The sequence below is a fragment of the Sus scrofa genome, chromosome 17, assembly GCF_000003025.6.
Source record: "Sus scrofa isolate TJ Tabasco breed Duroc chromosome 17, Sscrofa11.1, whole genome shotgun sequence".
Lineage (NCBI taxonomy): Eukaryota > Metazoa > Chordata > Mammalia > Artiodactyla > Suidae > Sus > Sus scrofa.
In genome coordinates this window covers 60,041,418-60,066,899 of record NC_010459.5, presented here as the reverse complement: position 1 = coordinate 60,066,899, position 25,482 = coordinate 60,041,418, and the positions used below count along the sequence as shown (strand labels likewise).

General features: G+C 47.3%; 1 long non-coding RNA gene across 2 annotated transcripts in view; it reads left to right on the top strand.

The window, feature by feature from the left end:
- The window catches only part of LOC110257422, a 32,399-nt gene extending 7,832 nt beyond the window's left edge, over positions 1-24,567 (top strand). For both annotated transcript variants that reach the window (XR_002339995.1, XR_002339994.1), the window contains exons 3-4: positions 2,558-2,742; positions 19,879-24,567. This is a non-coding gene — a long non-coding RNA (uncharacterized LOC110257422). The remainder of the gene's footprint in view (positions 1-2,557; positions 2,743-19,878) is intronic.

Genomic DNA, 25,482 nt, shown 5'->3' with positions numbered 1-25,482 from the left:
CTCAGTAAATGTTCACCAAGAGGTATTGCTGAGACAGAGATGGGGTAAGACAGCAAACAAAACATCCAGGAGACACATCTAAGGCCCTCCTTGCCCGCCTCCCAAACTCAGAGAAAATCAGGTGGCTGAGGCCCCTCACGGAGCGTCATTGGCCTCCCTGTGGACGTGTGTGCCCAGGGGAACCGGGCATGAACGGAAGAAGTAACCCAGTGCCTCTCCATGCCTGAAGCAAATTACAGATTCCGTCCTCATTTTCCTGACTGTAGAGGTCATATAGTCTATAGGCATGAAACTTAGGAGTTACAGATGCATGTAGAGAATAAACCCGGACAGTGAGCAGCGACCATTGTAGGGTATGCTCTTCCTAATCGTCTGTCTACGCTCAGATGGATACTTGGTTTTTTCAAAAAATGGGGGTAATATAAAAGAATTGTATTCAGATTTTCCCTCGAACTATCATTAGTATTTTATCACCGTAATAAAATTTTTAGCACTTTTATTTTTATTTTTTTTCTTTTTGTGGCTGTACCTGCAGCATATGGAAGTTCCCAGGCCGGGGGTTGAATCTGAGCTGCAGCTGCCGGCCTACACCACAGCCACAGCCATGCAGGTTCCAAGCCACAACTTGCGCCAAAGCTGGATCCTTAACCCACTGAGTGAGGCCAGGGATCGAACCCAAATCCTCACAAATACTGTCGGGTTCTTGGCCCACTGAGCCACAATAGGAACTCCCAGTTTTAAGCACTTTTAATGATAGTGCATTATCCCATTCATCTGGATGTACCTTCATGGACCCCTATTCTTAGGTACAAGGTGCTTCCAAGTTGTCATGTATGTCATTTGGGGAGACTTCTGACAATGGCAGGCTAGGGTCTCAGAACCAATCCTCTCACTTAAATAACAAAATCCAGACAAAAAAATAATATAGCTGTTTGAAGGTATCAGGGAGTTAACAGGATGGCAAGACAATGTGGAGCCAAAATCCAGGAGAGAAAGGAACCCATGAGACAGGAACCCAAATATTTGAATGAATGCATGAGTGAAAGAGTCACTAAATGAACGAATGAATAAAGGAACGAGCAATCTGACAAGGATGAGCAGATGGGCCGACCCCACAGGGCCTTGTGGCCAAACTCGGCAGCTGCTCCAAGCCATTGAGGTGTCTCGGTGCGCTGACCCGCCGCTCATCCCGCCCTTTGGAATCCGTGCGCGCAGAGCGCCGCCTGCTTGTGCTGCCGGGGTGTGTTTGCGTTTAGGGTCACGGAGTCTGCTCAATTAAGAAACAGTGGAAAGGAGGCACCGCCTCTACTCCGAGGCCAAAACAGAGCAAGCAGGGGAGGAGGTCCAGGGCAGCTTCCTCCTGCTCTCAGTCTTACAGAACTGAGCACTTCCGCGCGCTCCTGCTCCGGTTTCCTCCTCCCAGTCACATCTTCCGGGGCTCACCGGAAACCGTCCAGTGTCCCTTCAGTGAGCTTCCTGGCCGCATCCCTTTTCCTACCAGAACCACCTTGTGAGTCTGTGTGGACGTGTTTACAGCCAGCCTTGTGGATTCTCATGTGAATTGATCTCATCCTCACAATGAGCCTGAGAGGTGGGGACTGCTCTTCCTGCAGACGGGAGCACTGAGACCAGAGATGTGCTGTGACTTGCTCATGGTCACACAGCCGCAGGTGGCAGAGCCTCGATGGAAACCCCAGCAGCCTGACTCCATAGCCAGTGCCCTTGATCACCGGCCAGACCTCAGGAGCCAACATGATGATTTAAAAGAAATTCCAGCACGTTTCTGCCGTAGTTAATCAGTCTGCTGTTTCCAAGGACTGTAAATGCCTTGGGTTTAATTTAATGAAACCTATTATTGGGAAAGATATACCAAGATACTAGTTTCTTAAATGATGGGAATAAGGCTGCCCTTGTGTGGTGTTTGAATTAGGCTTGGTCCCTCTGTGAAGTGAATGGGCTGAAATGGATGGCAGTTTGGAGGCTGCAGTGGGCTTGGGGTCATGGAGGGTGTGTGGGTAAGTCAATGTCACGTTGGGAGGGGTGCCAAGACCGTCTGCTCCTGACCAAGGGCTCAGGAAGCTGAGCTAAACACTCAGGAAGATCCCTTCCTGCTCAGAAATGATACAGCCAACCCAGGCATCTCCCCGGGAGCCTGAGGTACAGAGAGGACCGGCCCAGACTGCCATCTACCTCTTGGAGGCTGGGACTTCTTGCTACGTGGGTGGCATGGCGGGCAGCCCTCCTGGCATCAAGCTGGCGCCCAGTAGGTGCTGTAGGTGGCTTCCCTGGGGCTAGTGTTAGCCTCCCATCTTTGATGACGGCACCCTAATCACCTGGGAGGGGAATAACCCCTCTATTGTGTGAAGTCCTGTGGGCCATCTGAACAAGGACCCACCCTGCCCGGGGGGCACGTGACCTGAGCAGGACCCTCTTGTTCAAGGTGCCCAACCTGGAACAGACAGACTCCAGGAGGGAAGAAAAGGCCAGGTGGCCGCCCATTCGTGCAGGGCTCCTGGCTCAGGCTCCCACGTCCGCTTCCCTCATCCTGTCTCCGCAGCTTCCTTTCCGAATCCCTGCTCCCAGCCACGCCCCTCCCGTGAAGCCCCTTTCAGCCCCATTCCTCAGAGTCCTGTCTGCTGCCTGCCACCCCATGATGCAGAGGCTCAGGGCTGACTGCTGGAGCGACGAATGGACGATGGCGAAGGGCAATGTGTGTGCCCCGAGGACACGCGCTCCCACCAGGTGAGCTCCGCAAGTCTCTGAAGCTCACGGGGCCTCAGGGCTCCCAACTCCGCGAGATGTCAGATCACAATGGCCCAGGGTCGGAATCCCCACTCCTGGACAGCCTCGGTGGGAAGCCTCTCCTCCGGCTCTGCAGTGTAGACAGTAGTGTGCACTTGAGGCTGAGGCACCAGCACAGGTGAGACAGATCAGCCCCCAGATGCGTGGGTCACACCCCTGAGCACTGGAGGTGACTGAGGTGAGCTAGAGCCGCCCAGGGAGAATGGCCCTCCTGTGCCTCTGGGGACAAGGAGCGAGAAAGGCCCCATCAGTGCCTACACATCCCCCAGCCTGCCCAGGTGCCCCTAAGATAGAGGGAGTGTGGCGGAACTCAGAGTCCTTGGCAGGCACCATCACCACCATGTATATATGTTATGTTTTATATGCATATATAAAACTACAGTTCTATAATTATATATAGTATGGTTTTTAACTTATTTTCCATTTGTCACATCTGGATTTTTTTTAATTATTTATTTGACCCTCCTTTCCAGCTTTCTTTGGAGTCATTGACTATTTTTCTGAATTCTGTTTTTGGTATTCAATATTCCTCTATTACCCTTTTAGTTTTACCTCTGTGTATTTCTAAAGTAGTTTCTCTAAGAATTACAATATAAATTTTGTGCTTTTTAAGATTGAGCGTAATGACATCAGGTTATATTGGTTTCATGTGTATACCAGGGTGATTCGTGTTTGTATACCTTACAAAATGACCACCATGATAAGTCCAGTTAACATCCGTCACCACCATAGTTACAAAATGGTATAAATATCATTGAGAGAGAGATATATAATTTATAGTTTAGACTTTGTTTTTTTAGAACAGTTTTAAGTTCACAGCAACATTGAATGGAACCCAACCCATACACGGCCCCCCCATTATCCACTTTCCCCACAAGACGGTACGTTTGTTACAGGTGATGAAGGTACATTGACATGTCATCACTCAGAGTCCACAGCTGACATCAGGGTTCACTCTCGGCAGATTTTGGCAAATGTGTGATGACGTCTACCCACCACGACAGTGTCGTACAGAGTCGTTTCACTGCCCTAAAGATCCTCTGTGCTCCATCTACTCACCTTGCCTTCCCATTCATCTCTAGCAACCACTGATCTTTGTATTGTCTTCATAGGTTTGCTTTTTTTGCAGAATGTCATGTAGTTGGAATCATAGGCTGGAAACCTTTCAGATTGACTCCTTCCACTAAGTAATATGTGTTGATGAGTCCATGTGTTTTCATGGTTTGGTGGTTCATTTCTTTTTGTGCTAAATAATATTCCATTGTCTGGATGCACCACAGTTTTTTCAGTCATGTACTGAAAGACATCTTGGTTGCTTCCAAGTTTTGGCAACTATGAATATTCCTGCTATAAGCATCCGTGTTCAGGTTTTTATGTGCACATAAGTTTTCAGCACCTTCAGATAAATACCAAGGATCACAGTTGCTAGATCATATGGTGAGAGTATGTTCAGTTTTATAAGAAACCGCCAAACAGGTTTCCAAAGTGGCTGTACCATTTTGCATTCCTCCCCCAGCAATGAATGCGTTTCTTCCCCACCAGCATTTGGTGTTTTCAGTGTTCCAGATTTTGGCCAGTCTAATAGGTGTGTAGTCGTGTCTTAAAGACAATATATAGTCGGGGTGTGTTTCTTGATCTATTCGAACAGTCTTTGCCTTGTAATTGGTATAGTTAGAGCATTGACATGTCAAGTGATTATCGACACAGTCAAAGTGATGCCTACCGTGTTTGTTACTCTTTTCTGTTGCTGCGCTTGTTCTTGTGTCCGTTGTTGTCTTCCACTCTTTTCTGCCTTTTGTGATTTTAACTGAGCAGCTTTATGTAATCTCGTTTTCTCTTTTTTCTTAATATATCAACTATGCTTCCTTTTTCTACCTTTTTTCAGTAGCTACCCTAGAGTTTGCAGTATACAATTACAACTAATCCAAGTCCACTTTCCAATAACGCTATTCTGTTTCATGGGTAGTGTGAGTATGTTGTAATTACAAAGTAATCCTAATTCCTCTTCTTGGCCCTTGTATCATCACTGCCATTCATTTCACTTATACATAAGCATACTATATATATATATATATATATATATATATATATATATAGAGAGAGAGAGAGAGAGAGAGAGAGAGAGAAATGCGCTTGAATATATGATTTTTTTAGTTTTATTTTTTAAGTCCTTATTGGGGTATAGCTGGTTTACAATGTTGTGTTAGCTTTGGATTTACCGCAAAGCGAATCAGGTAGACATGTACACATGTCTATTCTTTGTTCCCATGTGGATCATTACAGGCATTGAGTAGACCTCCCTGTGCTGTACAGTAGGTCCCCATTAGTAATCTTCCATATATATAGATTAGTTTTAAGTAAATTGCTATCTTCTAGATCAACAGAATAACAAAAATAAAAGCTTTCATTTTACCTTCACCTATGCCTTCTTTGATGCTCTTCTTTATGTAGATCTGAGTTTCTGACCTACATTATTTTCCTTTTCTCTGAAGAAATTCTTTGAACATTTCTTGGAAGGTAGGGCTACTGGGAACAAATTGCCTCAATTTTTGTTTGACTGAGGAAGTCTTTATTTCCTCTTCACTTTTGAAAGATAGTTTCACAGGCTACGGAATTGTAGATTGGTGGGGTTTTTTCTTTCAACCCTTCACACATTTCTCTTCCCTCTCTTGCCTGCATAGTTTTTGAGAAGTTGGATATAATCCTTATCTTTGCTCCTCTATGGGTATTACGTTTTTTTCCTTTGGCTTCTAACAGGATTTTTGTCTTTGTCTTTGATTTTTCTATAGTTTGAAAATGAGAAGCCTCAGTGTGGTTTTGGGGGCATTTTAATGTGTTCAGTGTTTGCTGAGCTTCCTGCTTCTGCAGTTTGGTGTCTGACATTAACTGGGACAAACTCTCAGTCATTGTTTTAAATATTTCTTCTGTTTTTTTTTTTTTTCTCTATTTAGCCTCCTTCTAGAATTTCCCTTATGTGTGAATTACATCTTTGGTAGTTGCCCCACAGTTCTCGGATATTCTGTTCTGTTTTTTCTAATCTTTTGTTCTCTTTGCTTTTAAGTTTGGCTGGTTTCTGTTAAGACATCATCAAGCTGAGATTCTTTTCTCAGCCATATCCAATCTACTAATAAGCCCATCAAAGGTGGTCTGTGTTCCTCTTGTTTTTTATCTCTAGCATTCCCTTTGGTTCTTAGAATTTCTCTCTCTCTGCTTACATTGCCCATTTCATCTTACATGCTGTTTGTTTACTTTATCCATTAGAGCCCTTAGCATCTTAATCATAGTTGATTTAAAGTCCTGGTTTGGTAATTCCAGTATCCCTGCCATGTCTGAATCTGGTTCTGATACCTTATCTTTTCAAATTGTGTTTTTGCCTTTTAGAGTGGCTCATAATTTTTCATGATAGCCAGACATGATGTACTGGCTTAAAGGACTACTGTAAGTAGGGCTTTAGAAACGTGGTGGTAAGGAGTGGGGGGATGGGAAGGGCTCTATAGCCTGTGATTAGGTTGCAGGCTTTTAGTGAGCCTATGCCTCTGGGCTGTGAACTTCACATGTTTTTCTGTTGGTTTTTTTTTTTCCCTCCCCCTTTATCTGCACTAAAGAATGGCTATTGTGAGCTGGTGTTGGGTATTTCACCTCCCCTTCTCTAACTGATCTGTCAGTTAGGGTTTGACAGATCCCCAAGAGGTGGGACTCTGGTTAACTCACTTCTCCTGAGGGCAGACCTTTTCAAGGGGAACAGAGCTCTCTGGTGTTTGTTTGTTTTGTTTGCTTTTTAGGGCCGCACCTAAAGCATATGGAAGTTCCCAAGCTAGGGGTTGAATCGGAGTTTCAGCTCAGCCACAGCTGCAGCAATGCCAGATCTGAGCTGCGTCTGCAACCTACACCACAGCTCATGGCAACACAGGATCCCCAACCACTGAGCGAGGCCAGAGATCAAACTCTCATCCTCATGGATACTAGTCGGATTCCACTGCACCACAACAGGAACCCCTCTGGTATACTTCAAAGTGGTTCTTTTCCCTCTTCTCTGCCGGAAGCAGGAATGGATTTTTTTTTTTTTTTCCTGATGTTCACTATGAAACCTTGGTCACTCTCTGTTACGTAAAGGGCCCTGATGCCTGGGTCCTCCTAGAGTTTTTCTCTCCACACCTGTCCACACTGATCCTTCAGCAAATCAACAGGGTTCAGGTTTCCTGACCCCAGGACTGGCCACTGCAGAAGTTTCTGCTCCAGTAAGTTGTGTGTCTCTGCACTTGCCTGTCTGTATCTCCAATTTGGGGGACAGCAGTTTGCCCTGTGACCCTACTTCTCGGACATATTGAAGAAGAGCTGGTTGTTCTTCTGTTTGCTAAGCCTTTTACCTGTTCTTAGGATGGAGTAGTGTCTTCCAGCCTCTGCCATGCTGGATTAGAAACCAGAAGGCTCTAATTATATTTTTTACATTGTATTTTTTTACGGTTTTCTCCCATTCATGGCAAGTGTTACTAATTTACCATTTAGAAGACATTTTTCCTTTTGGGAAATTTAATGTTAAAGTATATTTATTTTAAGGGGAAAATGATGTGTTTTTGGTTTTTGTTTTTTTAGTGAGGTAAATAACTGGACCCATGTTACACAGACAGCAAAGGTCTTGAAGGGGGTATTTGAACAGCAGAAGTTGTGGAGGCCAGAGATAAAGGATGTAACACAGCAGGGACACAGTCGGCGTGCTGTAAATCAGAGCTGTTGTTGTTATGATCATTAGTCCTGGTTAGCTGGCCCAGTGGGAGCAAAGGAGCCGGCTTGTGGTAACCCAGTTCCATCCATCATCTTTTGGAAAAAGCGACTGGCTCGGGGGGCAGTGGGGACAACTTCACAGGGGGCTGGGGCCACTGTGCCTGGTGGTCCATTGTCTTCTCTCTGTGATGCTTCCACACAACCCCTGCTGGCGGCTGTCATCAAACCTCTCCACTTGGGTTCCCTCCAGCCACAAAAATGTGCCCCTTAGGGCTCAAGCAGATGGTCCTTGGGGTTTAGCCCACAGGCTCATTAACGGGCTAATTCATGCCCCTTGTCCAAAAACAATACGTCAGCAGCCACAAACTCCCCACTGCAGATGAAGCCACTCACTTCTCAAGAGACCCTGGGAGGCAGATGACATCCTCTGCCTGTGATTGTCCAGTGGAGTCCTGGGTGCCTGGCCCAGAGATGGGAGAGCACGGCTCACTCATGCACAAGCCCACCTCCAGGGAGGTGCTTCCCACCTGACAGGCTCAGTCCCTGCCAGCTAAGCCCTGTGTCACGTGAGCCACCAGCAGGCGCTAGAGACAGCATTCAAAACATACCTGGATAGGAGATCAACACAGGCTGGTTCTTGGGATACATGAAAACAAACTGGCTTTATTTACATGAAAGCAAAAATGAGCGAGGTAGCAGCCAGCAGTGTGAAATGTGGTTTGGAGGGGGCTGCAGGATAGCCATCCCCTGATCCCTAATGACAGCCCCCACCCAGCTCCAAAGAGGCTGTGCGCTGTGAGTCGTGATTGTTTTAAATGTCCAGGAGTCAGTATCTCAGTTATATGAGGACACCATTGGTGTGATAAATGGACAGAAAGATAAGGACAAAACTGGGGCCCTGGCTATGTACTGAAAAAACGGAGACTCTGGGTGAGAGAAAAGAAGGCATAGGGGGAGGGTAGAGGAAGGGGGAGAAGGGAAGAGAAAAGCAAAGAAAGAACAAGATAAGGTGTTAACAGGATCCTTTTAATTAGAAGTGACAGAATTGGATTAGCAAGAAGTGAAGGGGGATGCTGACTCATGGAATGGAGAAATCAGAAGATGTACTGGCTGCTGGCAAAGCTTGATGCAGGAGTCCAAACAGTGTGTCTGCCCCCAGCCTCTCTCCATCTCTCTAATCTGCCACATTTCCAGTAGGCACCATGGGCAAGGCTGGCCACCACCCACCCCATAGCTCCATCACCCCACTTCCCAGGGACCCAGGGGAAGAGAAAAACCCAGCATCTCTATCAACCCTTTCAGAAGACTCCCATTGGCTTGCCTGGGTCAGAGGCTCACCCCTGCATGGACCCATCACTAGGTCCCAGAACAGTGGGGTACTCTAACTGGCCAGGTTGGAGCCAACCAGATTAACAGTCCCCTCCCCGGAAATCTGGAGAGAAGAGGAGGGAAGTTCCCAGAATGAAAGGTGTTTGGCAGACAGAGAAGACAGAAGGGGAGAGGGGGAGATTCAGATTTCTTGGACACTTACTCCCAGTGAAGCACAGTAAGTACCTTGAAATAGCTTTCTTTCCCAACCTAATCCTCTTCTTAACCCCACCAGGGAGGCATCGTGGCCCCAGTTTATTGATAGGAACATTAGTGTCCAACTTTGCAGCCTTCGGTTTTGCAGATATTATCAGGTGCTCAGATGGGGCAGTTGTGGATGGATTGGTGAAGCCCTGGCCTCCATCATACTACCCAGGAGTGGTCCTGTTCATGGGCCCACCTGGGCTGCTGGCCAGGCAGGCAGGCAGCATCCTGGACTCAAATGCAGCCCTTGGAATCCTCAAAGGACCTTTGTTCCTAAGTAATCACTCACTCACTCTCATCCTGCAAAGATACCTCTGAGCCCTAATGTGTGCCAGGCACTGTGCTGGGTGCTGGAGATCCACGGATAAGAAAGAGACAGCCCCAGCCCTCAGGGAAAGGCGGGCAGTTTGGAATGTTGGAAAATAAAGATTTGTAAAAATACTTAAAGAGGCAAATTTGAGGAGGTTTTAACTGTGGGGACCCTCCAGAAATTTAGTTAATCCAGGAAGTCAAAATTTTTGGGTAGCTAGGGACTCATCTTTTTGAGAACAAAACGTGGAGGTTGGGGGGGTGTTCTTTGTTATGGCTTTAGCTTTCTAGGGTGGAACTATTTCCTGACTGCAAGACACACGTTTCCTGGATACCTGGGCAGCAACCCCCAGCCCTAGAACCCCCTGTCCTTCACTATCCAGATTAAATCATCCAAGCCCCAACATCACGCATGTCTCTGGTGAGTTCTGACCTCCCCAGAATTCTCTGAGGGGTCTGTGAAATTGGGGAGGAGGGCTTATACTTTTTGATGGTCACCTGACTTTTCCTCTTGCTTTTGTTCCAGACCCCGCAGGTCTTGTCTTTGTTCTGGCTGGGGCCCCAACTTGAGCATGGCCTCTTGTTCTTTCAGTGAAGCACCTCACCAAGGCTCATGCAGAGTTAGTGTAAAATTGCACAATGGTTTGGAGTGGGAAGAGTACGGTAAAGGCAAGTGATACTGCAGAACAGGAAACAGCTGAACACCAGACGCCAGAAAACCGGCATGGTCAGCCAGGCTCACCCCATCACAGGAGCCCCCAAGTGCTCTCTGCCCTCCCGCACCCACGCAGGGGCCGTTTTCCCAGGTCCCTCCCTCCCAGGTGCCCTGTGCCCTGCCCCAAAGATCGCATTAAGGAGCCACTGCTCAGGGAAGGTCCTTCACTGCTCAGAGGACCCAGAAGTGGAAGCCACCGTGGGGAGCACTGCGTCCCAGAGAGTGAAAACCACTTCTAACTGGAACATGCGGGACTCATGTGTATCTTATTATGCAGAAGAGCGTGGCTTTCTTGGCCAAGGTGTCCCCATTCCAGGCAACACCCTGTACTTGGCCTCTCGCAACAAATAAACCCAGGAAAGAGCTTTCTCAGGCAGTGAATTTTCCTTCCACTTCCCACTGCAATGAGCTTGGACTACGTGCAGTTTCTAAGCAGGTCCTTCTTGTAGTTCTGTTACTCTCTTTCAGAGTAAATCACCCTGGCTTTCTGCTTTTTGGATATCCTCGGGCCAGTCTTTTATTTTTTTTTTGGTCGGTTGGCTATTCACGCAGCTGCTAATGCCCTTGATCTTGGTGACAAATCCATCCTCTTCTGGATTGTCCATCTTGGCAGATATTCAAATGTGCTCAGGAAGTTCCCGTCGTGGCTCAGTGGTTAATGAACCCGACTAGTATCCATGAGGATTCAGGTTCGATCCCTGGCCTCGCTCAGCGGGTTAAGGATCCAGCGTTGCCATGAGCTGTGGTCTAGGTCACAGACCTGACTCAGATCCTGCATTGCTGTGGCTGTGGTGTAGGCCAGCAGCTGTAGCTCTGATTCCACTCCTAGCCTGGGAACCTCCATACACCATGGGAGCAGTCCTAAAAGGACAAAAAAAAAAAAAAAAAAAGAACTCAGATTTAAAACCACTTTCCCTTTGGTTTCCAGTACCTTGTGGGTTTGGTAGAAGCTCTTCAGACACCAGTAGAGGTAGTTTGTTTCCTCTCTCTTCTGCTATTCCAACAAGACTTTGAAGTCTATCTGCAAAGGAGAGAGACAACTCAAGTGTGTGTTATGCTTTTGGGTCCAGAAAAATGTGGCTGGGGAGTTGTGGGTCCTTGTCCAATCAGGTGATAACCTTGACATAACCACATCACTACCATAAGAAGAGAGAGCGCTAAAGACAGTAACTCTGGGGATTAAACAGTAGGCTGTCCTGCCCCTGCCTTGGAGGAGAAGGTTCCCCAGAGTGGAGGCCATGTCCCCTCCCCTGCGCCGCCCCCCCATCCCACAAAGTCACCTTCTGGGTGGCTGCAGACATTGTACATCCGGGGACTAAAATCAGACATCCTCGGTCTGGGCTCTGCCTCGGATGGGGGAACAGCCTGCTTCCTGGGGAGTCCTTACTCGTTTAGTTACTGAAATGAAATGGTGGTGCTTTCTGACAACTGTAACTGTGCTGCCTGAACCCCTTCCTCACTCAAGTCAGTCGGGTGTCTTAGCTTTGCAGTCACTGTCAGCATTTCCAGCGACTTGGCTTCTGAAGATTTGATCCTGTTCCTTTCCAGTTTTCATTTTCCTAAGGAAATCACAGCTCGCCTATACCCCTCCCAGGCTGGTGGCAGGTTGCTGGGGCCTCTGCTCTAGAAGCTCCTCTTCCCCCGCCCATGAGGAGTCAGGAAACCTGCCGGCCCAGGTCCCCATCTTCCAGATGCATCAGAACCTCTAGGAGGGCTTGGGACCGTTCTCATTGCTGGGCGCCGCTCCCGGAGTTCCCGATTCAGTGGGGATGGGGATGGGGCCTTGGAATTTGCATCACTAACAGTGTCTCAGATCACACTGATGCTGCTGGTCCAGGGGCCATGGACAGCAAGCCATGTCGGCAGTTCTGAACTAGCTCGGTAGCTCTTAGATTTTAAGAAATATAATTTGAGCCCCATGATTAAAACTTTTCTAATAGCTGTGTATTTTACTACAATTCAAAAATGTTTTCTAAGCCACATTTTAAAAATGTAAACGGTCATGGTCCCAGTCATTTTACGATATGCTCGATTTACCCCCGTGTCCCCGGGGATGGAGCTCCAACATATCATTTTAACATGTGACCAGTACAAAGCTGCTCGTGAAATCTTTTCCCTGCTTTGACACTAAGTCTTCAAATCAAGCGTGTGTTTTGACAGCAGTGCGGCTTCGTCGGCTCCTCTCCCGTCCGGTGCTCAGAAACCACCTACATCTAGTGGCTAGGTTTCTGTGGTTCTAGGACCCCCTTTGTTTGTTTGTTTGTTTATTACTCAAATGAATTTATCACATCTGTAGTTGTATAATGATCATCACGATCCAATTTCACAGGATTTCCATCCCACAACCCAAGCACATCCCCTCTCCCCCCAAACCGTCTCCTCTGGAGACCGTAAGTTTTTCAATGTCTGTGAGTCAGTATCTGTTCTGCAAGGAAGTTCAGTCTGTCCTTTTTTCAGATTCCACATGTCAGTGGAAGCATTTGATGTTGGTGTCTCATTGTATGGCTGACTTCACGTAGCATGATAGTTTCTAGGTCCATCCATGTTGCAAAAAAAAGGCCGATATTTCATTCATTTTAATGGCTGAGTAACACTCCATTGTATGTATGTACCACATCTTCTTGATCCACTCCTCTGTCGATGGACATTGAGGTTGTTTCCATGTCTTGGCTATTGCAAATAGTACTGCAAAGACACACATTGGAGTACGTGTGTCTTTGCGAGTCATGGTTTTCTCTGGATAGATGCCCAGGAGTGGGATTGCTGGATCAAATGGTAGTTCTATGTTTAGTTTCCTGAGGAATCTCCATACTGTTTTCCACAGTGGTTGCACAAATTTACATTCCCACCAACAGTGTAATAGGGTACCTTTTTCTCCACACCCTCTCTAGCACTTACTGTTTGTAGACTTTTGGATGATGGCCATACTGTCTGGTGTGAGGTGGTACCTCAGAGTGGTTTTGATTTGCATTTCTCTAATAATGAGTGATGTTGAACATCTTTTCATGTGTTTTTTGGCCATCTGTATGTCCTCTTTGGAGAACTGTCTGTTTAGATCTTCTGCCCATTTTTGGTTGGGGTTGTTTGTTTTTTTGATATTGAGCAGTAGGAGGTGTTTATAAATTTTGGAGATTAATCCCTTGTCAGTTGATTCATTTGCAAAAATTTTCTCCCATTCTGTGGGTTGTCTTTTTGTTTTGTTTAGGGTTTCCTTTGCTGTGCAGAAACTTTTAAGTTTGATTAGGTCCCCTTCATTTACTTTTGTTTTTATTGTCATTACTCTAATAGGTGGATCTGAGAAGATGTTGCTATCGTTTATGTCAGAGAGTGTTTGGCCTATGTTTTCCTCTAAGAGTTTTAGAGTGTCTAGTCTTATATATAAGTCTTTAATCCATTTTGGGTTTATTTTTGTGTATGGTGTTAGGGAGTGTTCTAATTTCATTCTCTTCCATGTGGCTGTCCAGTTTTCCCAGCACCACTTATTGAGCAAGCTGTCCTTTCTCCATTGTATATTCTTGCCTCCTTTGTCATAGATTAGTTGGGTGTAGGTGCGTGGGTTTAATTCTGGGCTTTCTATCCTGTTCCACTGATCTATATTTCTGCTTTTGTGCCAGTACCATACGGTTTTGATGATTGTTGCTTTGTAGTATAGTCTAAAGTCTGGGAGCCTGATTCCTCCAGCTCTATTTTTCTTTTTCATGATGTCTTTGGCTATTCTGGGTCTTTTGTGTTTCCAAACAAACTTTAAAATATTTTGTTTGAGTTCTGTGAAAAATGTCCTTGATAATTTGATAGGGATTGCATTGAATCTATATATACCTTAGGTAGTATAGTCATTTTGATAATATTAACTCTTCCAATCCACGAGCATGGTATACCTTTCCATCTATTTGTGTCATCTTTGATTTCTTTCATCAGTGGCTTATAGTTTTCAGAGTACAGGTCTTTTGTCTCTTTAGGTAGGTTTACTCCTAGGTATTTTATTCTTTGGATGCAATGGTAAATGGGATTGCTTCCCTAATTTCTCTTTCTGCTCTTTCATTGTTAGTGTATAGAAATGCTGTCGATTTCTGTGTATTAATTTTGTATCCTGTGACTTTGCCAAATTCAAGGATGAGCTCTAACAGTTTTCTGGTAGAGTCTTTAGGATTCTCTAGGTATAGTATCATGTCATCTGCAAATAGCGATAGTTTTACTTCTTCCTTTCCAATTTGGATTCCTTTTATTTCTTTTACTTCTCTGATTGCTGTGGCTAGGACTTCCAAAACTATGTTGAAGAGTAGTGGTGAGAACAGACATCCTTGTCTTGTTCCTGTTCTCAGTGGGAATTCTTTCAGCTTTTCACCATTGAGAATGATGTTTACTGTGGGTTTGTCATAGTTGGCCTTTATTATGTTGAGGTAGGGTCCCACTATGCCCACTTTCTGAAGGGTTTTTATCAGAAATGGGTGTTGGATTTTGTCAAAGGCTTTTTCCACATCTATTGAGAGGATCATATGGTTTTTATTCTTCAGTTTGTTAATGTGGTGTATCACACTGATGGATTTGTGGATATTGAAGAACCCTTGCATCCCTGGGATAAATCCCACTTGATCATGACAATCCTTTTAATGTATTGTTGGATGTGGTTTGCTAGTATTTTGTTGAAGATTTTTGCATCAATGTTCATTAGTGAAATTGGCTTGTAGTTTTCTTTTTTTGTGGTATCTTTGTCTGGTTTTGGTATCAGGGTGATGGTGGCCTCATTGAATGAGTTTGGGAGTATCCCTTCCTCTTCAGTTTTTTAGAATAGCTTCAGAAGGAGAGGTGTTAGCTCTTCTCTAAATGTTTGATAGAGTTTGCCTGTGAAGCCATCTGGTCCTGGACTTTTGTTTGTTGGAAGTTTTTTAATTACAGTTTCAATTTCAGTTCTTGTGATTGGTGAGTTCATCTTTTCTATTTCATCTTGGTTTAGTCTTGGAAGATTGTACTTTTCTAAGAATTTGTCCATTTCATCTAGGTTTTCCGTTTTATTAGTTTAGTTGCATATAGTAGTCTCTTATGATCCTTTGTATTTCTGTGATGTCCATTGTCACTTCTTTTTCATTTCTAATTTTATTGATTTGAGTCCTCTTCTTTTTTTTTTTTTTTTTTTGTATTTTTGTCTTTTCTAGGGCCACTCCTGGGGCATATGGAGGTTCCCAGGCTAGGGGTCTAATCATAGCTTTAGCCATCGGCCTACGCCAGAGCCACAGCAATGTGAGATCCAAGCCGTGTCTGCGACCTACACCACAGCTCACGGCAACACTGGATCCTTAACCCACTGAGCAAGGCCAGGGATTGAACCCACAACCTCATAGTTCCTAGTCAGATTCATTAACCACTGCGCAACAACAGCAACTCTGTCTCTCTTTTTTTCGTGATAAGTCTGGCTAAGTATTTATCAATTTTGTTGATCTTTTCAAAGAACCAGCTTTTCATTTCATTGATCTTTTCTATGGTTTTCTTTGTTTCTATTTCATTGATTTCTGCTCTTATCGTTATGATTTCTTTCCTTCTACTAACTTCAGGTCTTGTCTGTTCTTCTCTCTGGAGCTGATTTAGATGTAAAGTTAGCTTGTTTATTTGAGCTTTTTCTTGTTTCCTGAGGCGGGCTTGTATTGCTATAAACTTTCCTCTTAGAACGGCTTTTGCTGCATCCCATAGGTTTTGGAGTGTTGTATCTTTGTTGTCATTTGCTTCTAGGTATTTTTTAATTTCCTCTTTGATTTCTTCAGTGATCCATTGGTTGTTTAGTAGCATGTTGTTGAGTCTCCACGTGTTTGTGTTTTTTGCAGTTTTTTTCTTGTTGTTGATTTCTAGTCGTATAGCCTTGTGGTCGGAAAAGATGCTAGATATGATTTAAATTTTCTTACAGTTACTGAGGTTGGATTTGTAGCCCAGGATGTGATCAATCTTAGAGAATGTTCCATGTGCACGTGAAAAGAATGTGTATTCTATTGCTTTTGGATGGAATGTCCTATAAATATCCATCTGGTCTAATGCTTCATTCAGGACCTGTGTTTCCTTATGGATTTTCTGTCTGGATGATCTGTCCACTGCTGTAAGTGGGGTGTTAAAGTCCCCCACTATTATTGTGTTATTGTCGATTTCTCCTTTTAAGGTTGTTAGCAGTTGCCTTATATATTGTGGTGAAGCTGTGTTGGGTGCGTAGATATTTAAAATTGTTGTATCTTCTTCTCAGATTGATCCTTTGATCATTATGTAATGACCTTCTTTGTCCCTTAAAATATTCATTTTAAAGTCTGTTTGTCTGATATGAGTATTGCTACTCCAGCTTTCTTTTGATCTCCGTTTGCATGAAATATTTTCTTCCATCCTCTCACTTTAAATTTGCATGTGTCCTAGAAGTGAAGTGGGTCTCTTGAAGACACCATATATATGGATCTTGTTTTTGTATTCATTCAGCCAGTCTATGTCTTTTGGTTAGGGCATTTAGTCCATTAACATTTAAGGTAATTGCTGATATGTATGTTCTTATTGCCATTTTATGAATTGCTTTGGATTTGTTTTTGTTGCTCTTTCTTCTTTCCTTCTTCTCTTGTTCTCTCCTCTTCTGGTTTGATGACTATCTTTAGTGTTGTATTCGAGTTTATTTTTCTTTGTTTGTGTATCAATTGTAGATTTTGGGTTTGCAGTTATTCTGAGGTTTTGATATGAGTCTATATGTATATGAGATTGTTTTAAGTTGTTGGTCTTTTAATTGCAAGTTCATCTCCAGTGTCCTGCATTTGTACCCTCCTCTTCTCATGCTTTCTGAATTTGGTGGTATAATTGTGCATGGATGATTTCGTATCTTTACTGTATATATGTATTTACTGGTGAGCCTTGTCATTTGTGGTATTTTTGCTTCCTGTTGCTGCCTTTTCTTTTCTGCCTAGAGAAGTTCCTTTAGTATTTGTTGTAAGGCTGGTTTAGTGTTGCTGAATTCTCTCAGCTTTTGCTTATCGGTGAAGCTTTTGATTTCTCCTTCAAATCTGAATGAGAGACTTGCTGGGTAAAGTAAGCTTGGTTGGAGGTTTTCTCCTTTCATCACATTAAGTATATTGTGCCACTCCCTTCTGGCCTGAAGAGTTTCTGCTGAAAAATCTGCCAATAAACTTATCGGGGTTCCCTTGTATGTTATTTATTTCTTTTCCCTAGCTGCTTTCAATATTTTCTGTTTGTCTTTAGTTTTGCTCAGTTTGATTACTATGTGTCTCAGCATAATCCTCCTTGGCTTTATTTTATGTGGTACTTAGTGTGCTTCCTGGATTTGAGTGAGTGGTTCCCTTTACATGTTAGGAATGTTTTTGGCTATTATCTCTTGGAATATTTTTTCTGTCCCTTTCTCTCTCTCTGCTCCTTCTGGCACCCCTGTAATACAGATGTTGGTGTGTTTAATGTTGTCTCAGAGTTCTCTGAGACTCTCTTCATTTCTTTTCAATCTTTTTTCTCTTTTCTGTTCTGCATCCGTAATTTCCACTAATCTGTCCTCCACCTCACTTATTCGTTCTTCTGCCTCCTGTATTCTGCTTTTAGCTGCTTCTAGTGCATTTTTTATTTCAGTTATTGTATTTTGCATCTCTTCTTGTTTAAGTTTTATATCTTGTATCTCTTTGCTCAGTGTTTCCTGTAAGTTATCCATCTTTGCCTCCAATTTATTTCTAATGTCTTGCATCATCTTCAGCATCAACAATCTAAAGTCTTTTTCCTGGAGGCTGAGAATCTCCTGATCACTTAGCTGATTTTCTGGGTTTTTTCCTTTCTCCCTCATCTGAGTTATAGTTCTCTGTCTTTTCATTTTTATAGGTTTTTGGTGTGGTGACCTTTTTACAGATAATAGAGTTGTAGCCTCTCTTACTTCTGGTGTCTGCCCCCCTTGTGGCTGAAGTCAGTATGGGGGCTTGCTGTAGGCTTCCTGATGAGAGGATCTAATGCCTGCCCACTGGTAGGTGGAGCTGATTCTAATCCCTCTGGTGGGTGGGGCTTAATCTCTGGATGGGATTAGAGGCAGCTGTGTGCCTGAGGGGTCTTTAGATAGCCTGTTTACTGAGGGGTGGGGCTGTGACCCCACCTGGATTGTTGTTTGTCCTGGGGCTTCTCTGGGCTGACTGATGGGTGGGGCCAGATTTTCCCAAAATGGCCACCTCCATAGAAAGGCACACTGCTGGATATTCCGAGTTTTGCCTGCAGTGTCCTTCCTGTGCAATGAACCACAGTCACCCCCTCTTTTCCCAGGATGTCCTCAAAGAACTGCAGTCAGGTTTGACCTAGATTCCTATGGAGACCTCGCTCTGCCCTGGGACCCAGTGTACATGAAAGTCCGTGTGCACCTTTTAAGAATGGGGTCTCTGTTTCCCCCAGTCCCATGGAGCTCTTGCACACAAGCCCCACTGGCCTTCAATGCCAGATGCTCCAGGGGTTCTTTCTCCCAGTGCCAGATCCCTGCACGTGAGGGTTTGATGTGGGGCTCAGAACTCTCACTCCTGTAGGTGAGTCTCTGTGGACCAGTTAGTTTCCAGTCTGTGGGGCTTCCCACCCAGGAGGTATGGGGTTGTTTATATTGCATAATCGCCCCTCCTACCTCTTGATGTGGTTTCCTCTTTGTCTTCTGGAGTAGGATAGCTTTTTTAAGGTTTCTGGTCCATTTGGTTGAAGATTATTCAGGCTTTAGTTGTGAATTTTGTTGTTTTTAGGAGAGAAGTTGAGCTCTAGTCCTTCTATTCTGCCATCTTAATCCCATCTCTCTAGGACCCCCTTTGAAAAGTCAGATGCTGCTCTTGCAGAAAGCCCTCCCTGTCCCCCTCCTGCCTTGAACCGCTTCCCCCAGGACCTCCGTGTGACCAGCTTTTCTCTAATCCAGTGCTGGCTGTGCCGTGGAATCACCTTTAAACCATTCTGCTGCTGGGGTCCCCCGCTTCCCCCAGTATTCTGATTTCAGCCAGCCAAGGTGCAGCCTGGGTAAGGAGATCCCTACATCTCTCTGGGTGATTCAGCGGCCCAGCGCTGTCTGGGGAAGCTCCCCGCCCCCCCGCAGGACCATTAGCACCCAAAGACGGTGCTGCCGCAAAGATGATCTGTGACCTGCAGCATCCGCAGCACCTGGGTGCCGTTAGAAATTCAGCATCTCCAAATCCCAACCCGACCTGCTGTGTTAGAGCCTGTGTTTTAATAAACTCACCAGCGATTCCTGTGAACACTGAAGTTTGAGAAGCACTGCCTGAAGGAAGCAACTTCTTATTCCTCTTCTGTATGCTCCACCTGGGGAAGGAGATGGAGGTCCCGCACAGACTCTCGCTGGAGGCTGTGTGCCCGGATCCCAGCCGGGCTCACACCTGCTGCTCTGAGGCTGAGCAATTGCATCCCCTCTGAGAGCCACGGTTTCTACAGCCATAAAATGAGAGAAATGGGCTCAGTCAGAAGGATCAAATTCTAGCCTTTTCTTTGGTTAACTGTTTTCAAAAGCCAAATTTATTTCTAATATTTTAAAAAAGGAAATATGACCTAAAATCTCGAAATTCTCATTTCTTCTGAAAAATGAGATCTGGCATCCCCCGGCCCAGTCCCTCTGGGCAGCAGTTGGTGAGGGCGGGAGCTCTGGAGGCCTTCACACCCAGCCCCTCTTTGCCTATCCCGGCACCGCCTGGCCGTGGAGACTGCGGAACGTGAGAGCCTTGCCCTGCCGCGAGCATCTGAGCGAGAACCGCACCCCATGTTCTCTTTGCTGTGTGTTCCAGGTCAGGAGTGGTCAGGAGAGAAGTCTGTGGCTGTCTGGAAGGCAGACATGACACGCTGTGCAGTGAGCTCTGACGGGCGGGCCCTGGGGAAGCTCCTGCTTGTTGCTGCTGATGGCACTGCGCCTGGTTGTCATGGGGCAGGAAGGGGACCAGAAGCTCCTCCAGCTCTGAGTCCTGGCCCAGGTGGGTGACCAGCGACATGTGAGGGTGCCTCCTTCTGCAGGTCACATGGGTCTCCAGTTCAGAGGTAGTCCGAGACAGGCAGGTTCCAGGCCAGTCCATTCCTTTCGCTCTAGTTTCTCCCCCCTCCCTCCTGCTTTGGGTCCTGCCTGGCTGGCCCCTGGGAACTTCAGGCCAACCACCAATGGGAAGGCATCAGCCTTCTGGAGACTTGCTCACCGCCTGCCACCCCGCCATCCCCGCCGGAGGCCCAGCCCCACGGTAAATCTCATCCCACATCCCTCAAAGGGCTTCATCAAGGGAGCACAACTGCTTATCAACACAGTCCACTAGGTGTTCCCAAGGCTGAGATTAAACTCTAGGGACTCAGGTCCACCTGAGAGTGGCATGAAAGCCGTGGGCTCTGTCACAGGCATGTCCCTGAATATAAAGTGTTTAGCCCATTGCTGGGTATGGGCCAGTGAGGCTCAGGCTTTCACGTGCACACGTGTCACCTGGGATCCTGTTCTCGCTGAAGTGCGGACACAGGTGCAGCAGGTCTGGGGCGGGGGCCAGGATGCTACAGTCCGAACAAGCTCCCAGGTGATGCCGGTACTGCTGGGCCACAGACCACACTTTGAGCAGCCAGGTGTCAGAGGTTCATGAACCCCACATGAGGAGAAGCCCACAAAGGTTTGCCCAATAGTCTGAATAGTTTGCCCAAACTTTCCCACATACATCGTGAGAGGCACTGCCTAATACTCAGAGCCGCTGCTTCATAAATATTTGCTGACCGGACAAGTAATCTGGCAGTTTTCATAGCAGCTCATCCTGAGTTGACCTCCCTCAGCCATCTGCACCCCCAGCTCCCCATTACAGCTCCCGTCGTTCACTCGTGGGGGTTCAGAGACCAGAGACCCAGGATCCTCACCACAGTCTAGGGAGAAAAATGAGCCTGTGACTCAAAGGCTGCAGGCATGACTTTCAGGGGCAAAAAAGAAAGGCAAGGGCAGGCCTGTTACAGATGCGGGTCTGGGCAGGCCCATTACAGATGCGGGTTTGGGCAGGCCTGTTACAGATGCGGGTTTGGGCAGGCCTGTTACAGATGTGGGTTTGGGCAGGCCTGTTACAGATGCGGGTTTGGGCAGGCCTGTTACAGATGCGGGTCTGGGCAGGCCTGTTACAGATCCAGGTTCCCAGGGCCCCAGCCCAGACCCGCCTAATGAGTCTCTGGATGTGGGACCCCGCAACTGTGTTGCTACAAGCTCCCCAAGGGATTCTGGCACAGGGCAGCTGAGCTTCCAGGCACTGTTACTGCCCATCCTGCAGCCATCCGTCCTCAGCGTGGACCAGCAAGGGGCTCTGGCCACTTATCTGTCACTTCAGCTTGCAGTGATGAAGCGGCCACCTCGTGACAGGAGCAGCAGAGAGAAAAAAACCCGCAGAGGTGGGTCCACACAGATGCACCCTCAGAAGGCCCGCCTGCAGCAGGCAGAAGGCAAACAGGCGGCGAGGGGGTGCACCTCCGTAGCGCCACGTGAGGGGGCGCTGGCAGGAGCCGCCGGGGCCCGGAAGAAACTTGACCTGAACCATGATGTTAGCACCTGCTGCCCAGGGGGGCGGGGTGGGGGCAGGCAAATCTCAGTGTGACTGGGATATAGGATTCCAGGCAGGGCGTGGGAGGGACAGGCGGGAGGGGCACGTCTGCCATCCAGGAGCACAGCCTGTGAAAGCTGCGCCCACCACCTACTCCTACCCAGGGAGTTGAATCGCCACATTCCATAGGGTGCCTGGGAAGCCCAGAGTATCGCCCGCTCCTCAGAATCGAAATGAATATCACCCATCTGAAGACAGTTTGCAATAAAATAGTCTTTACCGTTATTGAGAGTTTGCCCTGATCCTGCCAACCCCCGTGCTTGATTTAAAATCCTTCCATCTGGAATTATTAAGGGCAGTTTATCAAAGTAAAGATGGATGGCGTAAGCAGATTTTGCTGCTGGCATTCAGAAAGACGTGTTATCCCCCTGCCATTCAGCAAACGTTCTTTAATCACGGTTGATTGAAGGTTACCAGCTCTGAATTATTAGTTAATGGCATCTCTGCAAAAGAATGATTTATTGGGCAAGTAAACTTTGCAAACGAACGCAGATTCTGAATTGCTGGGTATTTCATCCAAAGCTGAAATGTGCATTATTTGGACAGTGTGTCTTCAGAGCGGAAACAAAGCCCAGAGCAGAGGCTAACATTTAGCCTTGAGCTGGGGTTTCCCTGTGCTTTCAGGGACTGGAACCCCGTTTCCCTTCGCTGGGTCCCTATCCTGAAACACCGGCCTGGCCGGGCCAGCACCCAGGGAACTCACATCAGCCTCCAGCCCAGCCTTTCACATGAGGGACAACTCAGCATCTGAGCCCCTCACCTGGACCCACCTCAACCCTGTCAACATAGCAGTTCTTAGGGACGAGGGACAAGGCGGTGAGGGGCCTGTCTTCTCCCTGGGCCACAGTTCTCAGAATCCCGAGCCTCAGACCCTCAGGAGCGCTCCCTGATACACAGAGTACTGGCCCACCCCTGTTGCTGAGTCTGTCGATCTGAGGACGTGCACTTAAACTCCTGGGCGATGCTGCTGGGCTGAGGCACACCACTTTGAGAGCCACTGCTGCAGTCTGAGTCAGAGGCTTCTGATCCAGGACAAAGGTTACCAGAAGCCCTGGATAACACCCAACAGGGGATCAAAAGTGCGGCTTCTATTTCAGCCTCAAAAATAACCAACCCGAGGATCATGAGAAACTGGTGCCAATGAGATCACTCTGTGCCCTGAGCAAGGGCTCCCTGCCTGCCCAGCTTGGGGAGCATCAGCCTAGGAAGGTCAGCAGAGCCTCGGAGGACCCCAGACCAAATCCCTATGCCCCCCCACCCCCCGACCAGCAGGTCAGCATAAGCAGCCCCTGGGGTCCCGGTGAGCAGAGCAGAGACAGTGATGGCCCAGCCAGGTGATTTGCCAGGAGGATTATCACAGTGGTACATGGAGAAGCCCTGTGTGCTTGGCACATCCTCAGCGCCCAATTAAAGCAGCTGCTGAGAATAATACTTTTAAAGAGCCACTCCACCAGGTTCTGCCCCAGACGCCTTGTGCTGCTTGAAGAGCCAGGAATGTGCTCGGAGATCAGCTACATTACAGTCCTGCATGTCCGTGTGCTTTCTCAGTCGAGTGTCTTCCTTGTTCCGAGTTTTGGCATTCATCAGCTCCCCTGCCCCCTGCCCCTGGCACCAGGCTGGGCAGAAGGAAGAGTTGGACCAAAGTCCTGCCCACAGCCCCTCCCCAAGGGCAGTGATTCATTTCTGCCCACATCTGTCCCCCTTCGGAAGCTGTCATGAAAGCCTGATGCTGGCACCCGAGTTGCTGTGAGTTCCACTAGTGACTAGCAGTGATTTTCATGCCGCTGCTCAGAGACAGGGCTGGAGCAGCTGTGAAGTGCCGTTGGCTTAAACCCCTGCTTCTTCCATTTGAGGTGTTCATTTGCTAAATGACCCAGCCTAATCTTGCTGTCAAGATTGCAGAACAAAGGGAGCTTGGCGGCAGGGCTCTGAAAATCTCTTAAGCAAAGGAGCTGCAAGTGGCATTTCACTGAAGCTTGATCGCTCAGGCCGTCCTGGCAGAAGCTGGAGCTGTGAGCGTCCCGGGCTGGCTGACATTTGCACCGGGCTGCCTGCCTGTGGCTGAGTTACATCAGCTCTCCCGGGGCTGCCTCCAGAGAGCAAGTTTCTAAATGTAAGCCCTCGGCCCGTCATATATGTATCTACTCTCATGGTGGCCACGCTCAGAGGCTGTGATCAGGGTGTGACCAGAGGACATTCTTGAAATGGGGTCCCTGCTTGGGGGGGGGCTGGTCCCCATGGCTACTTTAGAACTTGCATGGCTCCCCTCTGGCCCGTCCCCGAGAGGGCAAACTCTTCCTGACCAGTCCGAGGACAGAATTCAGCCCATCGGTCCTGAAATCTGTAACACATCATCACTCAACCATTACTAGCAGCAGAGGGACGCTCTTGCCCCCACTTGGAAGAATGTGGCCTCACTGGCAAATGGAGCCGTTCACATGCAGACGAGCTTCAAGACAAGAGCTTCTAGGCTGGGACAGACAGAGATGCCCTCGGCCCGGGTCCCTGAATCTCGCCCCTCCCCCAATTCCCGCCGTCACCCGTTTCCGCGCCCTCGTGACTCTGTGATGCTGTTTATAGCGATGCACTTTCCTAACCTGCGTGTTAACTTTAGCTGCATCCTAAGCACTACCATACGTAATGTCATGGGTTTGGCATATGCTGGCTACTCTTTTTTCTAATAGGAGCTTCATTAAAATCTGCAGAAGGAGAAAAGGAAGCTCTTCTGTGTGCCTTTGATGAGCAGGAATGAAACCAGCGGAGAGCAGGGCACACTCCAGAAACATCACTTTACTGCTGTCCTCACACTCTATGCAGGAAAAAGCAGTAATGGCCAGGCCTTTGCACACGTCGTTTCTTCTGCCCCCCCCCAGTACACACACGCACACGCACACACACACACACGCACACACACTCTTCTTGCCCACCTGGACTATCAATGCCTCCTCCGGGAAGCCACTTCCACGGCCCTAACCTCCGAGAGCAGACATGCTCTCTGCTGACGTCCTCCTTAGCGCCGAGGCGGCTGACTATTTCACTGCCTACCGTGCTCAGTCGGCTGCTGAAAACAGACCCCTTTTGGGTAAGTGTGAGTTGACTCAAAATCCCGGCTTGTTCACTCCCAGTTGTGTGGCCTTGGGAAGCGGCTCATTCATGTTTTCCAGGCCTTCCTCCCGCGGCCTCGAGCCAGGGGTGGTACCAGAAGGTGTGAGGTAGCGGAGGCCCGTGTTTGACGTGGGCTGGCACGTCATCCGTGCTCAGCACGCACTAGTCAAGTGCGGGAGTGGAGGCCGTCTGCAGACAGACAGGACTTCGGCAGTAATCCACAACTTAAGCAGTAAGCCAGTAACAGCCTCATTCAAAATACATGCTCCCCGGAGTTCCCGTCACGGCTCAGTGGTTAATGAATCTGACTAGGAACCATGAGGTTGCAGGTTCGATCCCTGGCCTTGCTCAGTGGGTGAAGGATCCGGCATTGAGCAAGTGGTGTAGGTTGCAGACGCAGCTCGGATCCCGCGTTGCTGCGGCTGTGGCGTAGGCCGGCAGCTACAGCTCCGATTGGACCCCTAGCCTGGGAACCTCCATACGCCGAGGGAGCAGCCCCAGAAATGGGAAAAAGACAGACAAACAAAAAAGCAAAATACACGCTCCCAGACCTGAAATCCTCTGAGGGATTATTTTTTCCCTCGATTTACAGACCACACAACAGAGGCTCAGTATGTTAAATAAACTTAATCACACAGGAGGTGAATGATAGCGCTGATGTCAAGCCCTGGCTTTCTCCCAAAC